Source organism: Mobula birostris, chromosome 18 (genome assembly GCF_030028105.1).
Source record: "Mobula birostris isolate sMobBir1 chromosome 18, sMobBir1.hap1, whole genome shotgun sequence".
NCBI classification, from domain to species: Eukaryota; Metazoa; Chordata; class Chondrichthyes; order Myliobatiformes; family Myliobatidae; genus Mobula; species Mobula birostris.
Window position 1 is genome coordinate 52,334,704 of NC_092387.1, and position 18,891 is coordinate 52,353,594.

The window sequence follows — 18,891 nt, forward strand, 5'->3', positions numbered from 1 at the left end:
GAGCCTGGTGGTATCTGCTTTCAGGCTTTTGAATCTTCTGCTCAAAGGGAAGGGAAAGAAGACAGAGTATCTGGGGTGGGAGGGTGACGATGCCTCTAACAAGGCAGCGGAGGTGCAGACCATAGAGGGGAGATTGGAATCCTTGATGTGCTGAATTGAATCCCTGATTCCCTGCTGTTTTGTGTAGTTTATTTTCAATATGAGGACCTCTCATTCTTCGAAACCAGGGGTTCCCATCCTTCTTTCTGCCATGGACTCCTACCATTAACCAAGGGGTCTGTGATTCCCAGGCTGGGAACCCTGCTCTAAGCAATGAGTATAGCCCCAACCAATTTCAATGCCAACTCTTTCACCCCAGAAATCAGCCTGGCGGACATTTCCTTCGCTCCCTGTAAGGAATAGAAATATATTATGCCTTAAATACAGAGATCAAAACAACGCACAATACATCAGGTGTAGTTATACCTCCAAACCTGCATCAAGCTTCCCTACTTTTATATATTCCACCCCTTGCAATGAAAGCATTATTTCTTGTGTGCTAAAGGATGGTACGGTAGCGTAGTAGTTAGCACAAACTCTTACAGGACCAGCGATTGGGTTCATTTCCTGCCACTGCTTGTAAGGAGTTTGTACGTTCTCCCCGTGACCTCCTGTGTTTCCTCCAGGCTCTCCAGTTTCCTCCCACAGTCCAAAGACATTCTGGTTGATAGGCTAATTAGGCATTGTAAATTGTCCTGTGATTAGGTCAGTATTAAATCAGGGGATTGCTGGGCAGTGTGGTTCAAAGGGACAGAAGGGCCTATTCTACACTGTATCTCAATAGGTACAAATAAATAATCGTACTGTATGTGTTTCATGTGTGAGTTCCCTGAAGTCCCTTATTTCACAACATGTGCAGTCTCTCTCCATTTAAGTAATAAACTGGCATTTTCCACGTGGTATAACTTTGACACATGGTTTTACTAGGCACAGTTATCCAGTCAATAGTCATTGCCTTCAGTGAAGAATTTTCTGGCTGTATTTGCTTAAGCGATAACTCAAAGCAACTCAGCTTTGGCCAAAATAATTAAGCTTTTTTCCAGACTAAGTCTCTTAGTTTCTGACCGTTCATTCTGAACAGACAACTTCAAAGTGAGGTTATTATCAAAGTACATATATATCAGCACATGCAGCCCTGTGATTCATTTTCTCGTGGGCATACTCAATAAATCCAATAACCATAATAGAATCAATGAAAGACCACATCAACAGTGTGGATAAACAGTGTGCAAAAGACAAAACTGTGCAAATACAAAAAGAAAGAAAAAAAGAAATAATAATAGTAAGAAATAAATAAGAAATAGATATCAAGAACATGACATGAAGAGTCCTGGAGAGTGAGTCCATAGGTTGTGGGAACAATTCAGTGAAGTTGAGTAAAATTAACCCTTCTGTTTCAGGACCCTGATGGCTGAGGAAGAGTAACTATTCCTGAACCTGGTGGTATGAATCCTCAGGCTCCTGATCACAGCAGCAAGAAGAGAGCATGACCTTGGTGGTGAAGGGGTCCTTGCTGATTGATGCTGCTTTCCTGCAACAACGCTTCATGTAGATGTGCTTAATGGTGGAGAAGGGTTCACCCACAATGGACTGGGACTTACCCACTACCTTTTGTGGGACTTTCCTTTCAAGGGCATTGGTATTTCCTTAACAGCCTGTGATGCAGCCAGTCAATATACTCAGCACCATACATCAGTAGAAGTTAGTCAAAGATACAGATGTCATTTGACAAGACTGTAGATGGAAGGGGCAGAGGCCCTATAAAGAAGGTGGGGGAGGGTCGGAAGGAGAAGGCTGGTAGGTTCCAGGTGTTTCCCTTATTCCTTCTTCACCTTTCCTGCCTATCACCTCCCTGCTTCCCCTCCCCCACCCCTTTGCCTTTCCCCTTACTGGTTTTTCACCTTGAACCTACCAGCCTTCTCCTTCCCACCCTCCCCCCACCTTCTTTATAGGGCCTCTGCCCCTTCCCTCCACAGTCCTGATGAAGGGTTCCATCCCGAAATGTCGCCTCATCGTTTCCACGGATGCTGCCCGACCTGCTGAGTTCCTCCAGCGTGTTGTGAGTGTTGCTTTGATCCCAGCATCTGCAGATTATTTTGTGTTTGTCATTTGACAAGCTCCTTGCATCAAGTTCTCAGAAACCTATTGTATATTTGCCTCTGTTTTTCTAAAAGAGAATCTGCAGCTGTCAAAGTTAAGCATTGCGACACTAAAACAATGTTGATGGTACAAGAGCTTTTGCTACTGCTGTTTGAAGGAAGACACTTCATTCCAGTGGAAGTGGTGACATGCTATGTAATCATTTAACCTATTGACTGGTCCTTTAGTACTTCAGTAATTTAACAATAAAGGGATTGTTGAAATAAGATCTTTTACCTTCTTAAATTGCGGCAATATTTTGGTGCTCTTGTATATATTTTGTATATACAAAAGGATTATGGCTAATTTGTTTCCATGGCATTTAGTAATGAAAGTACTGTTAAGAAGCCATTAAACTGAAGTGGTTTGGTCTCATTCAGTAACTGATCTATTTGGAAATTATCCTTCTCGACAGAGAAGGGTTGTGTTGTGGATATTGTGCGTATGAGATTTTCAAAGGTGTTTGAGAAAGTGTGGTACATTAGATATTAGCAAAAGTGCGATCCCTGGAGTTCATTGGGATTCACTTTGAAAGGACTAGAGTATAAAGTCAAGGAAGCATTGATGAGGCTTTCTAAACCATTGGTCAGACCACACTTGGAATATGGTGAATAGTTTTGCGCCCTTCATCTCAGAAAAGATGTGCCAGCATTGGAGAAGATCTGGAGCAGGTTCATGAGAATTATTCCTGGACTGAAAGGGTTAACACATGAGGAGTACTTGATGGCCCTGGGCCTGTCCTCACTGGACTTTAAAAGAATGATGGGGGTGGTGGGGATCTCATTGAAATCTATTGCACATTGAAAGGCCTAGGCAGAGTGTATGTGGAGAGGATGTTTCCTATAGCGGGGGAGTCTAGGACTAGAGGGCACAGCCTCAGAATAGAGGGATACCCCTTTAGGAGAGAAAAGGAAATTCTCTAGCCAGAGGGTATGATCTGTGGAAATCATTACCACAGACGGCTGTGGAGGCTGCATCACTGGGTACACACTCTGTGGCCACTTTATTAGGTACACTTGCTCGTTAATGCAAGTATCTAATCAGCCAACTGTGTGGCAGCAACTCAATGTGCAAAGGTATATAGACATGGTCAAGAGGTTCACTTGCTGTTCAATACATCAGAATGGAGTCACCCTGCTCTGACTCACTCCATACTTACGACTGTGAGAGTAAGTACAGCTCCATTGTCATATTTAAGTTTGCAGATGCCACCACTGATGTTGGCTGAATCAGCATATAAAGAGGACTGAATGCTGCCATAAGAACAAACTCGCACTCAACAACAGCAAAACCAGAGAGATGATTATTGACTGCAGGGATCTTACCGATCTCTGTGCAAAAAATAAATGTGTCCAACACATCCCATTTAACCATTCCCCTCTCACCTTTAACCTATGCACTCTAGTGTTCGGTATTTCTAGCCTGGGGAAAAGATTTTGGCCATCTATATCTCTCCGAATGTTATCAATTTCTATCAGGCCTTCTCTTAGCCTCTGATGCTCCAGAGAAAGCAACCCAAGTTTGCCCAATCTTTCCTTATAGCAGAATGTCAAACTTCAAAGTTCAAACTGAAGACAATGAGTCATGTCCTCATCAGGGGATCAGAGGTTGAGAGGGTCAGTAACTTTAAATTCCTCGTGTTATCATTTCAGAGGTTCTGCCCTGTTGGGTCCAGCATGTGAGTGCCATTATGAAGAAGACCTGGCAGCACCTCTACTTTCTTAGAGTTTTGTAAAGATTCGGCATGTCATCTAAAACTTGGGCAAACTTCTATAGATGCATCTTGGAGAATGTACTGACTGATTGCATCATGGCCTGGTATGGAAACACCAATGACCTTGAACAGAAATGCTTACATAAATTAGTGGCTGCAGCCCATTCTATCTCGGGTGAAGCCCTACCCACTGTCGAGCATATCTACAAGAGCACTGTTGCAGCAGAGAGCGGCATCCATCACCAAGAACTCCACCATGTTCTCTTCTTGCTGCTGCCAACAGGAAGGAGGTACAGGAGACTTAGACCCCACACCACCAGGTCCAGGACCAGTTATTACCCCTTACTGAACTGATTCCACAACCTATGGATTCATCTTCAAGGACTCTACAACTCGAGTTCTCAATACTTATTACTTATTTATTTATTATTATTAATTTGTTTTTTTTCTTTTGTATTTACACAATTTGTTGCCTTGTGCACATTGGTTGGTTGTCTGTCTTTGTTCATCATTGATTCTATTGTATTTCTCTGTTCTACTGTGAATGCACACAAGAAAATGAATCTCAGGTGGTATATGGTGCCATACACAGTGTGTACTTTGATAATAAATTTGCTTTGAACTTTGAAATTAGTAAGGGTGTCAATAGTTATAGGGAGAAGGCAGGGGAACTGGGCTGAGTAGGAAGATAAATCAGTCATAAGGGCAAGCATTAAAAAGGGCCACTTTTCAGCATAATTGTATAAGGGCTAAGAGAGTTGTAAAAGAGCACCTGAAGGCTTTGTGTGTCAATGCAAGGAGCATTCGTAATAAGGTGGATGAATTGAAAGTGCAGATTGTTATTAATGATTATGATATAGTTGGGATCACAGAGACATGGCTCCAGGGTGACCAGGGATGGGAGCTCAACGTTCAGGGATATTCAATATTCAGGAGGGATAGACATGAAGGAAGGGGAGGTGGGGTGGCGTTGCTGGTTAAAGAAGAGATTAACGCAATAGAAAGGAAGGACATAAGCCGGGAAGATGTGGAATCGATATGGGTAGAGCTGCATAACACTAAGGGGCAGAAGACGCTGGTGGGAGTTGTGTACAGGCCACCTAACAGTAGTAGTGAGGTTGGAGATGGTATTAAACAGGAAATTAGAAATGTGTGCAATAAAGGAACAGCAGTTATAATGGGTGACTTCAATCTACATGTAGATTGGGTGAACCAAATTGGTAAAGGTGCTGAGGAAGAGGATTTCTTGGAATGTATGCGGGATGGTTTTTTGAACCAACATGTCGAGGAACCAACTAGAGAGCAGGCTATTCTGGACTGGGTTTTGAGCAATGAGGAAGGGTTAATTAGCGATCTTGTCGTGAGAGGCCCCTTGGGTAAGAGTGACCATAATATGGTGGAATTCTTCATTAAGATGGAGAGTGACATAGTTAATTCAGAAACAAAGGTTCTGAACTTAAAGAGGGGTAACTTTGAAGGTATGAGACGTGAATTAGCTAAGATAGACTGGCAAATGATACTTAAAGGATTGACGGTGGATATGCAATGGCAAGCATTTAAAGGTTGCATGGATGAACTGCAACAAATGTTCATCCCAGTTTGGCAAAAGAATAAATCAAGGAAGGTAGTGCACCCGTGGCTGACAAGAGAAATTAGGGATAGTATCAATTCCAAAGAAGAAGCATACAAATTAGCCAGAGAAAGTGGCTCACCTGAGGACTGGGAGAAATTCAGAGTTCAGCAGAGGAGGACAAAGGGCTTAATTAGGAAGGGGAAAAATTATGAGAGAAAACTGGCAGGGAACATAAAAACGGACTGTAAAAGCTTTTATAGATATGTAAAAAGGAAAAGACTGGTAAAGACAAATGTAGGTCCCCTGCAGACAGAAACAGGTGAATTGATTATGGGGAGCAAGGACATGGCAGACCAATTGAATAATTACTTTGGTTCTGTCTTCACTAGGGAGGACATAAATAATCTTCCAGAAATAGTAGGGGACAGAGGGTCCAGTGAGATGGAGGAACTGAGCGAAATACATGTTAGTAGGGAAGTGGTGTTAGGTAAATTGAAGGGATTGAAGGCAGATAAATCCCCAGGGCCAGATGGTCTGCATCCCAGGAAGTACCCCAAGAAATAGTGGATGCATTAGTGATAATTTTTCAAAACTCGTTAGATTCTGGACTAGTTCCTGAGGATTGGAGGGTGGCTAATGTAACTCCACTTTTTAAAAAAGGAGGGAGAGAGAAACCGGGGAATTATAGACCGGTTAGCCTAACGTCGGTGGTGAGGAAACTGCTGGAGTCAGTTATCAAGGACGTGATAACAGCACATTTGGAAAGCGGTGAAATGATCGGACAAAGTCAGCATGGATTTGTGAAAGGAAAATCATGTCTGACGAATCTCATAGAATTTTTTGAGGATGTAACTAGTAGAGTGGATAGGGGAGAACCAGTGGATGTGGTATATTTGGATTTTCAGAAGGCTTTTGACAAGGTCCCACACAGGAGATTAGTGTGCAAACTTAAAGCACACGGTATTGGGGGTAAGGTATTGGTGTGGGTGGAGAGTTGGTTAGCAGACAGGAAGCAAAGAGTGGGAATAAGCGGGACCTTTTCAGAATGGCAGGCGGTGACTAGTGGGGTACCGCAAGGCTCAGTGCTGGGACCCCAGTTGTTTACAATATATATTAATGACTTGGATGAGGGAATTAAATGCAGCATCTCCAAGTTTGCGGATGACACGAAGCTGGGTGGCAGTGTTAGCTGTGAGGAGGATGCTAAGAGGATGCAGGGTGACTTGGACAGGTTGGGTGAGTGGGAAAATTCATGGCAGATGCAATTTAATGTGGATAAATGTGAAGTTATCCACTTTGGTGGCAAAAATAGGAAAACAGATTATTATCTGAATGGTGGCCGATTAGGAAAAGGGGAGGTGCAACGAGACCTGGGTGTCATTATACACCAGTCATTGAAAGTGGGCATGCAGGTACAGCAGGCGGTGAAAAAGGCGAATGGTATGCTGGCATTTATAGCGAGAGGATTCGAGTACAGGAGCAGGGAGGTACTACTGCAGTTGTACAAGGCCTTGGTGAGACCACACCTGGAGTATTGTGTGCAGTTTTGGTCACCTAATCTGAGGAAAGACATCCTTGCCATAGAGGGAGTACAAAGAAGGTTCACCAGATTGATTCCTGGGATGGCAGGACTTTCATATGATGAAAGACTGGATGAACTGGGCTTGTACTCATTGGAATTTAGAAGATTGAGGGGGGATCTGATTGAAACGTATAAGATCCTAAAGGGATTGGACAGGCTAGATGCAGGAAGATTGTTCCCGTTGTTGGGGAAGTCCAGAACGAGGGGCCACAGTTTGAGGATAGAGGGGAAGCCTTTTAGGACCGAGATTAGGAAAAACTACTTCACACAGAGAGTGGAATTCTCTGCCACAGGAAACAGTTGAGGCCAGTTCATTGGCTATAGTTAAGAGGGAGTTAGATATGGCCCTTGTGGCTATGGGGGTCAGGGGGTATGGAGGGAAGGCTGGGGCGGGGTTCTGAGTTGGATGATCAGCCATGATCATAATAAATGGTGGTGCAGGCTCGAAGGGCCGAATGGCCTACTCCTGCACCTATTTTCTATGTTTCTATGTTTCTATAATTGAATGGCAGAGCAAACTCAATTGGCTGAATAGCCTAATTCTGCTCCTATATCTTATACTCTTATATGGAGTGCTCTAACTTTCAAATACAGGGAGGGAGAGGACTTGGAAAGGTGATTTAATAACCTCCGGCTTACGCAATTTCTTGTAAATCATTTCAACTCTATAAAATGAGCAAGTACCAGCTTTCCATAGATTGCCCAGGTTGCTTTGATATTTGACAGAATAATTTGCCGTCAAATCCATGACATTATATGACTTCAATGTAGCCTAATTGCCTGTCAGTTACAAAGAGGACTAAATTATTTTGACAAACTGGGGCGCTGTGTTAGTGAATCGATTGAAAGCTGCCCTTAAGCGAACACATAAATCTCACATCCACAAATAGAAATCAGAAAGAATATACTCATTAGGTTCTACTCCTGCATGGAGTTAAAATGAAGTTTTAAAGTGATCGTTACTACGGATATGGGCCCAAAGTAGCTCGCAGAGAAAGTCTAGCTCAAATGGTTTCTGCTTGGCCCAAGACATGTTTAATCATAGAGCAATTCGGAAGGAACACAGATCTTGAAGGAGTACAACATCAGAACAGTACCTCAGTCCATGATGTCCGTGTTGAGCATGATATGAAATTAAACTAATCCCTTCTCTTTACATATGGTCCATATCCCTCCATTCAGGCAAGTTAATTAAAGCTTATGTTTACTTATGTTTGTTATGCTTGTAATGCACTGTGTTACTACTGCTAAATGTTGATCTTCATGGTGTTTATTTCCTGCACATGTACGTCTATGACAATAAACTTGAATATTTTATATGCCTCTCTGAAACCCTCTTGTACACCACCACCATATCTGCTTCCACTATGACCCCAAGCAGCCCAATCCGGGCTCCTACTGCTCTCTGTGCTAAAATAAAACTGGTCCACACATCCCGTTTACATATTCCCCTCTCACCTTTAACCTATCAGAATCAGAATCAGAATCCTTTATTATCGCCAAGTATGTGGACACATACAGGGAATTTGATGCCGGTTTCCCTGAGCTCTCGCTGCACAGAATCAAAAAGCAAACAAAACAATAGTGCAAATAATCGTGAACTATATACAATGAGGTATACCTGTGTATGTACAGGTGAACTTGGTTTATAATAGACTAAAACTCAAATGTTCATGAGACTGATGGCATACGGAAAGAAACTGCTCTTGTACCTATTTGTCCTGGCATAGTGATCTGAAGCGCCTACCAGAAGGAAGGAGTTGGAACAGGTGATGTCCAGGGTGTGATGGGTCTACAATGATGCTGCTTGCTCGCTTCCTGACTCTAGATGCATATAAGTCCTGGATTGAGGGCAGCTTCAACCTATGCTCTATGGTGTTCGGTATTTCTACCCTGGGGATAAGATTTTAGCTGTCCATATCTCTCCAAATTTTATCAATTTCTATCAGGTCTCCTCTCAGCCTCTGATGCGCCAGAGAAAACAACCCAAATTTGTCCAACCTCTCCTTATAGCAGAACGTCAAACTTCAAATTTCAAATTTATTATCATATACAACCTTGAGGTTCATCTTCTTGCAGGGAACATGATCCGCCTAAACTGAAATAATTTGGATAATGAATATGTTATTTTTCATTTATTTGGTGATGCAGTGCAGAGAAGGCCCTTCCCACCCTTCGAGCCACGCCGCCACAGCGATGTCCAACAACCCTGATTTCATCTTAACCTAATCATGGGACAATTTGCAATGGCCAATTAACCTACCTGGTACCGCTTTGGACTGTGGGAGGTAACCAGAGCACTGGGGAACAACCCATTTTTTTCCACGGAAAGGACGTACAGAGACTCCTTACAGACAGCGCCAGAATTGAACTCTGAACTCCAACACCCCAAGTTGTAATAGCGTTGCGCTAACACTATGCTACCGTGGCGCCCTTTAACTCAACTCATTTAATAACTCCACCAGTGCCCGGACTAGTGGGATCACTACACACGTTTAGAAAGAGAATCAGGGCATATCACAATACTGTCATTGTGTCTGTTGCATCCATTTGCAATGCCATCTAATCCAGGCTGCATCCTGATAACATGCAAACACGAGGAAATCTGCAGATGCTGGAATTTCAGGCAACACACATAAAAGTTGCTGGTGAATGCAGCAGGCCAGGCAGCATCTCTAGGAAGAGGTACAGTCGATGTTTTGGGCAGAGACCCTTCCTAAATAAAAAATGAGACAGAAAGATCTAGAAAGGGGCGGGAGGTGTCAGAAATGGACCAGGTAAACTTGAGGGCAGGGTGAAATTTGGAGGCAAAGTTAATAAAGTCAACGAGCTCAGCATGCGTGCAGGAAGCAGTGCCAATGCAGTCGTTGATGTAGCGAAGGAAAAGTGGGGGACAGATACCGGAATAGGCACGGAACATAGATTGTTCCACAAAGCCAACAAAAAGGCAGGCATAGCTAGGACCCATATGGGTGCCCATAGCTACACCTTTAGTTTGGAGGAAGTGGGAGGAGCCAAAGGAGAAATTATTAAGAGTAAGGACTAATTCCGCTAGACGGAGCAGAGTGGTGGTAGAGGGGGACTGGTTAGGTCTGGAATCCAAAAAGAAGTGGAGAGCTTTGAGATCTTCCTGATGGGGGATGGAAGTATATAGGGACTGGACATCCATGGTGAAAATAAAGTGGTGGGAGCCAGGGAACTTAAAACCATCAAAAATTTTCAGAGCGTGAAAAGTCTCTCGGCCCGAAACGTTGACTGTACCTCTTCCTAAAGATGCTGCCTGGCCTGCTGCGTTCACCAACAACTTTTATGTGTGTTGCATCCAGATAAAATCCAGGCTACACCCTCACCAAAGCCTCCACATCCTTCCTATAATGGGATGACCAGAACTGCACACAATTCTCCAAGTGCGACCTAATCAAAGTTTTATACATCATGAATACAGATACGAATACATATTTTGTGTGTGAGCAAAATTATTGACTTTCTTATTTTCACATCCCCATGGGTTGAAAACTAGATGAGGCTACATTATTACAAGTTTTGATGAAGGATCTCAGCCAGAAATGTCGGCTCTTTATTCCTCTCCATAGATGCTGCCTGACCTGCTGAGTTCCTCCAACATTTTGTGTGTGTTACTCTAGATCTTTTTAGTCAGTTGGTTCAATTACCTCCTGTTAATCTTTGGAGGGGTTGTTGAATCAGGTTATATTGTCATTTACAGTCCTTACTTTCCAAATCTATCAAAGTTAAGTCAATAAATCTAACCAATGCTCTCCCTGAATAGATCATCAACAATAAATCCAATCCCCAGTCAGGTTTTCTCCCCTCAAGGATGATAGGAAGGATCTTCGAAGGTGGGCTACACCTGGGGACAACTTGGAAGACTGGCCCAGAACAGAGGACGCTGGTGAGCTGCTGTTAGCAGCCTATGTTCCCGTAGGGGCGATGGGCTTAACTAACTATTATTTCTATATCTGGTAAGATGGAGACACGTACGAACGCATCAGCCTCTCGCAGGCCGACCAAAGGTGCTTTTACCTTTGTAAAATTTGTTTTTTACAATCCAAAGACAATTCTACTCCCAGAACAACAGGTACTGCAGGGCTACTCCATCACTAAGCTGCTCACTGATCGAAGTAGCTGGACCGGTGTTGGCAGCGGAGCTGGCCGAGGTGTCAAAAGGGTCAGCCGGGGCATCGAAGGGGTCGGCCCAGTTTTTGAAGGAGCCAGTCGGGATTGCGGAGGAGGCGGTCGGGATAGCAGAGCAGCCCACCGAGGCGTCGGAGGAGCTGGTTTGTGTTCGGACCTGACCCGGCTGCAGACCGTGTTGCTGCCTGCTACTTGGAGGCATCAGAGTTGGTGCAGTACAACTGTGAAGATTGTCTCCGACACTTCACTTGTGATCTCAGGACTCTGTTGGACAGTGATAATGAAGTTGGCGCAGGCCTGTTACCCTTGTCTGGAGGAGGGACAGTCAACATGGGAGCTGTGTAGCCTCAGTTGTAACAAGAACTAGGCCTCAACCATTGGGCTTGCCCGCTGCTGCAAACAGGGTGAGAGACACAGAACCGCTACAGTGTGCTTGAGTTCGGCTGGGGCATGTTTGGCCCTACCATGTTCGAGCAGTGGGTTGCATGCTTCTGTACACCGCTGGGAGACTGTACCAGCAATTGCTGGCCATGGTCCCTCAGGGTCTTGGACTATATAAGCTTTTCTTTTCTCGAGTGAATATGCTTCTCTGCTCAATATTTTGAATTATGTTACTTGCTATTTTTGAATGTTTGCTTGCTATTTTGCACCTTGGCCCCAGACGAAAGTTGTCTCATTCAGCTGTATCTATGTATGGTTTGAACCCCTCCGCATCAAGTTCCTGATCCAGTCAGTCTATGATGTCTTGCAAGGCCAAAACACCAGCATGCTCCCTGAGCCAGGGGAAAGGGACACTAGATCACATCCTCAGCTGCTGCCCAAAAGCCCAGGGGGAGGGGTGTTATCAGTGCCACGACCAGGTGCTGAAGACAGTGACTGACACCTTGTGCTCAGCCATCGCTCAGGCCAAACACCATTGCCCAGCAAAGCAAGCAATTGCATTTATCAAGGCAGTGTAGAAGGCTCAAACCCAATCCACGGAGCATGCCAGCAATTGAGGGTCAACCTAGGGAAACAGCTCACATTCCCTGAGCACACCTCCTCGACCATGCCTAGGCCAGACATGGTGCTGCTGTCAGAGTCACCTAGACAGGTGGTCATGTCGGATCTGACCATTCCCTGGGTAAACTGAATTACGGAAGCCTATGACAGGGAAAAGACAAAGTACCAAGACTTGGTGAAGGAGTGCTGCAGGAAGGGGTGGTGGGCACACTGTATGCCCATAGAAGTGGGCTGCAGTGGGTTTGCTAGTCATCCCTCTGCTGTGCTTACGGCTGAATGGGCATCTCAGGAGCCCAGAAGAGGAAATCTATCAGAAACACTGCAGAGGCAGCAAAGCAGGCCTCAAGATGGCTGTTGACCAGGAGTGATCCATGACAGAATGCTACTCAGACTCAAGTTGGGGCCTGATCAACCCCGGCTGGGTCGCCCGGGCGAGGGTGTCTGATGTTGAAAGACCCGAAACACCCTATGACCCCGGATTATATCACTGATGATGTGTCTGAGTGCAACACAAGATGTTTCATTCTATCGAACTTGATTCGACATGATCTGATTATGATTGAAATTAAAGACAACAGCAGCAGATTTGACTTGGTGTTAGTGAAATTCAAGTACAAGCAAACATGTGGCATGCAAAAGAATTCCCAGAAGTGTGGGGGCTTTCTGTGATCAATCCTGTGCACAAACACGTAGACCTCGATCCTATATATGAGCCAATGCAGGCAAAATTCCTGAAGTTCGCCATACAGCCAATCAGCAACGAAATTTCCTCCCCACATCACAACTGAGTTTCCGAAGTGATGGCCAATCAGCTGATTGAAATGAATATAAAGGCCAAGCATCTGGAGGACACACCACAATCAACAGTGCACTGAAGATGTCTCCTCACTTGGTGATGAAATGTCTGGGAGTGAATTACCAAGATCAGAGAACAACTCAACCCAAACATCAACCACCCAAGCTACACGGCTTCCCAGTCATTTCCGACAACAGTAGCATTTAGAAACAGCTTCGACACTGATAACTATTTTAATTAGGCTGGACGTTGGCATATGATAAAAACTTTAACAAATATTTCTGTGCTGTAACTGATGCCTCCCCGAGGGCATTCTGGGAGAACATTATTACTTGAGAAACAAAAGAAATACAAAATAAAATTTATAAATGAGAGATGCTTCAGCCAATTGCTGAGAGAATTGTCGCCTTGTTATATTAAAAAAAAACACAGAGGGAACCCAACTATCATCCTTGAGGGGAGAAAACCTGACTGGGGATTGGATTTATTGTTGATGATCTATTCAGGGAGGGCATCGGTTAGATTTATTGACTTAACTTTGAGAGATTTGGAAAGTAAGGACTGTAAATGACAATATAACCTGATTCAACAACCCCTCCAAAGATTAACAGGAGGTAATTGAACCAACTGACTAAACATAAGATTCCTTCTGGGTCCCAAAGCCTGAAGAGTTTTGCACTGAAGTTATTATCTACTTGAAATGGAATTCTTAACTTTATTATGTTAATAGCTGCTATCACCACAGATCCCCATTAAAATCAGATTTCAAAGTATTGCTATTAAAATTAATATCATTGCAATACTGAGCTGATTGGCCATGCACACCCTAAACTGAAACAATTCGGATAATGAATATCTTAACTCAACTCCTTTAATAACTCCACCAGTGCCCTGATTAGTGGGATTACCCTAATGTTTAGAAAGAGAATCAGAGTATATGACAATACCGTCATTGTGCCTCTTCAATCCATTTGGAACATCCCAAATCTCTCCTTGTAATCCAGTTAAGTATTCCACATCAAACACATCTCCAATTCCCCTTATTGAATCTGCTTCTACCATGCAATCTTAGAGCCAATGTCACAAAGTCATAGAGCACAGAACAGGCCCTTCTGCCCATCTCACCCATGCCCACCTAAGCTAGTCCCACGCTGCATTTGATTGATTGTCTCCATTTGACCCATACCCAATGGTACAGAAGCCTTAACTCCTAACCTCCAGGTTCAGGAACAGTTATTGCCCTACAACCATCAGATTTGTGAACCAGCAAAGTTAACTCATTCCACAACCAACAGGCTCACATTTGAAGATTCCTTAAACTTACATTTTTTTTTTGTTTGCCCAGTTTGTCATCTGTGGCACAGAAGCGTAGCAGTTAGTTTAATGCATTACAGCAGCAGCAATTGGAAGACCAGAGTTAAATTTCTGCTGCTCTCTGTAAGGAGTTTGTACGCTGTCACGATGATCGTGTGGGTATCCGGGTCTTCCAGTTTCCCCACACATTCCAAGAGGTGCATGCGCTAGGGATAGTAAGTTGTGGGCAAGCTATATTAGCACCAGAGACATGGTGATACTTGCCCCCAGCACATATTCATACTGAGTTGATGCAAACAATGCACTTCACTGTATGTTTCAATGTACATGTGACAAACAAAGCTAATCTTTAATCTTTGGTTGTTTGGGTATGAGGGAATTGCAATGCATAAGATCACAAGACCCTGCAGTGGGTAGTGATCACTGCTGAAAACATCATCACTGTCTCTCTACCAAACCATTCAGGAGCACTGCATACACGGTGCCTCTAGCATTGTCAAAGACCCCTTCCATCCTTCCAACAATCCCTTTGACCTCCAGTCGTCAGGCAGAAGGTATGGCAACTTAAGAAATAGGACTGTCAGGCAGGGTAACAGCTTCCTTTCCCCAAGCTGTTAGACTTGTTGTCACCGTGCTACCAACCAGTACATATGTACACCCTGTCTGAATGTCCTGCCATCTCCCCCTCCCACTGCCACTCCCCAACTCACAGACACACTCTCATCCTGCACTGGTCACTTCTCGCCTTTTATTGCTGTTGTTTCACATACTTATACAGCTGCTTGCTTTATTATAAGAGTGCCAGTAACATTATACTGTCTTATGGCAATCTATCTACCTTCAGGCCCCGAATGGACTTATGTCAATATTATTCTGTGACTGTATGTGCTGGATCGTAACTATATGATCCTGCACTGTGTTTTGCAGCTTGGCCCCAGAGGAACTGTGTTTCATTTAGCTGTATACATTTGTATGTTTGAATGACAATAAACTTGAGTTTAAACTTCTCTGTCTCTCTGTTTTTGTATAGTTTTCCCCCTGTAAGAAAGTGAATCTCAAGGTAGTATATTGTAGCATATCTTAACTTCGATAATAAATTAACTTTGAAATTTGAACATTGAAACCTGTCTAAACCTTTATTATCCATGTGACTGTCAAGACGTAATTAAGTGTTGTTACTGTACCTGCCTGGACGACTTCCTCATTTCATAAACACACCACATTCTGTGTGAAGAAGTTGCCTCTCAGGTCCCTTTTAAATTTTTCCCCTCTCACTTTAAACCTATGTCCTTTAGTTTTTGATTCTATTTCCCTGAGGAAAAGACTGTGTTCATTCATCCTAACTATATAATTCCTGATTTTATACAGAATAAGGTCACCCTTTACTCTCCTGCACTCGAAGGAATAAAGCCCTAACCTGCCCAATCTCTCCCTCAAGCTCAGGTTCTCGAGTCCTGGCAACATTCTCATAAATCTAAACCCTTTACAGATTGCAACAAACTGAGGAAGAAAATATCTCATTTGTCTTGAGTTACTTTAACCAATTATCTCATGTTCCTGGATTGCAAGGGAAAGAGTTTTGCCCTTTTTGCTCTATTGAAAGTTGTTTTAATTTTGAACTCTTCAACTTCATCTTTCTTTTACCAGGACAAACCCAGGTTTGTTGTTCCCTCCATATGCAGTAACTTAAAGATACATTAAAGATAAATTTATTTAAGTTACTATATTATCAGCCAAATTTATGAATTATTCATCCTCAGACTTGAATTCAGATCCTATTAATGTGTTTGAGAAATTTAATCTGTAGGAATGGAAAAAATGTTGGGTATTTAAAACAGATGGATAATCTCAGTAATGGTAAGCATGAAATTTTAGGATTGGTGTCTGATGCATTAATATCCAAGGACAGAAATCTGGTTTCTATTTTTGAAATTAAAGCAGAAATTGCTGGGAATATACAACAGGTCAGCCAGCATCTGCGGAAAGAAAAACAGAGCCAATTCTTCAAGTTTATCACCTCCACAGATACTACCTGTCCTACTGTTTATACCCAAGCAATTCTGTTTTAATATCTGAGTGTATCCAATATCTTCGCCTTATTTCAGATTTGCACTGTCCTTTGGATTCTTTACTTTGGATTTCTGTACCAAGCAGCGATGCAGCGTTTTTAGGATGCTCTCTAGTGCGTACCTGTAAAATGACATGAGTGTAGATATGCACAGCCCAGCTCTCTTCAGCCTCCTCCAAATGTAGAGATATTGGTGAGCTTTCCTGACTGTGTAGCATGTTTTCTGGGACCATGAGAGGTTGTGTGAGATGTACACTCCCTGGAGATTGAAGCTATTCGCAGTTTCCATTGCTGTGCTCCTGATGTTAAAGAGAGTGAGAGCGGTTTAAGTTGTCCTGAAGTCGATAGCCATCTCCTTTGTCTTGTTGACTTTAAAGAAGAGGTTATCTGCTTAGGTCACTCATCTGAGTGTTACTGGTACCATGTAACCCAGTACTACCTGTCGCATGGTCGGGTGGTCGGTGACTAAACCGGCTCCCCCACCAGGCTTGCCTGGTGAGGAGGGTGGTTAGACCCCTGCAGGCCAAAACACAAGACCTGTCAAAGGGCGGACGAACCCTCTCGTAGGGTCAACGGCCATCTAGCAAATACGTGCCGTGAAGTGCGGAAAGGGCATCCCTTGCATCGAAGCTTGGTCTGGCCATTCACTGCAACAGAACTTCCCCCAGCCATCTTGGACCCCACCATGCCACTGGATCCGGGAGGGGATGTCGAGAGGGTGGGTCTGGACCTGTGCAACCCCCTACTCACCTAAAATCCACTCACACACACATTGTTCCTTTCTGAGGAGTGGGGTCAACCCCACTAACTGACTGAAAGGAACCATCATCATCCCATGGGATGGATGGTCAGAGAGAGAGAGAGAAATTTGCTTAGCACCAGCCTTGAGCTCTTCCACCTCCTCTCTGCAGGGCATTGCATCATTGCTGATGAGGAACCCCACCAATGTCGTGTCATCGGTGAACTTGACAATGTGGTAACTCGGGTGTTTGGCCATATACTCATGTGTGAGCACAGTGCACAGCAATGGGCTCAGCACACAGCCCTGTGGGGGCACCCATATTCAGGGTGATGGAGGAGGAGGAACAGTTATGCACTCTGACTACCGCAGGTCTGCGTTTAGGACACCCGATACCCGGTTTCACAGTGGTGCATTAGACCAAGGAATAAGAATTTGTTCACCAAGGTTTGTGGGACAATGGTGTTGTATGCCGAACTGAAATCCAGAAATAGCATTCCGACATAAGTATCCTTGTTCTGTCGATGCATCAGCGCCAGGTACATGTCAGATGCAATGGATGTCCACATCTTATGAATGAATATGTCAAATAAAATTTCTCATTCCAGATAGCCCAATTGCAGCTCCATAGCACGGCAACTCCCAAAGCTTCGAGATCCTTTCCTAAGATGTAATGCCACAAATTATGGACCAAAATCTGGCTGCAACCTAATGAATGGCTCCCAAAAGCTTTTTATCTTTCTTGTTTTATAGTTCACTGACAAGTGCCATGCCAGGCGTCATTGGGAGTAAAACTGAATTGTCCTCCCATTGAGTTACCACTGGCTACTTCAGATGATTTAATGCTATTGAAAAATGTTTTTGCATTAGGAATGTTCACTTCTCCCTGCAAGATTTGCCTGCAGCAACATTTTAAAAATAGAAGTGGTGTAAATGAGGTTTGAAAAGTCCACATTGAACAGAATGACTGGAAGTTTACGTGAGGCAATTACTGTTTTGTGTATTACATGGACCTGAACTGAGCATGGCATACAAATCAATACAGTGCCGCTCTCCTCACCCAACTACGCAAGTAATGTTGAAAGAAAAAAAAGCATTAGACTCTGGGATGTGAAATAAAAGAGGATTTTAGCTGTTGGTTTATCAGCATAAATTATGATTTAGCAGCCAAATGCAACTAGAACATTAAGGTTAAGGGAATGCAAGGATGGTATAGCAGGTAAGTTACTGATCTAGGATAATTCTAGACCTTGACATAATGATCCGAGGACTTTCAGAGCCGACCCAGGCACCTTGGAAAATTAAATTCATTAAACAAACTTATCTGAAGTAAGAACTGCTATCAGTTTTAGTGACCTTAAAACTACTGGATGGTTTTAAAAACTAGGTTAAAAATAGGTGGCTAAAAGGAAGTTTGCTGACCTATTTGTGATGCCAGCCACAGCCCTGTTGTACACTTACTAATCAGATTGCCTACATTCTCATTCAAGTCATTTATATACATTACGAACAATAGAGGTCCCAGCACAGACCCCTGCAGAGCACCACTAGTTACAGGCTTCCATTTTGAAAAAAAAATCATCTCTTTCGCAAGGGTAATTTGTCAGGAAAGGTAGAGAAAGCTTGTCCTAAAAGCAGAGCAGTGGAGATGATTTGGCAGTAAACAATATTTGACTAATAAACTGCAAAATTACAAGCCCTGAGAGGTAACAAAACAAGAGGGAACGGATTCTTAACACGCCAAAGCAAAAAGGTAGCTGAAGGCTAAAAGCA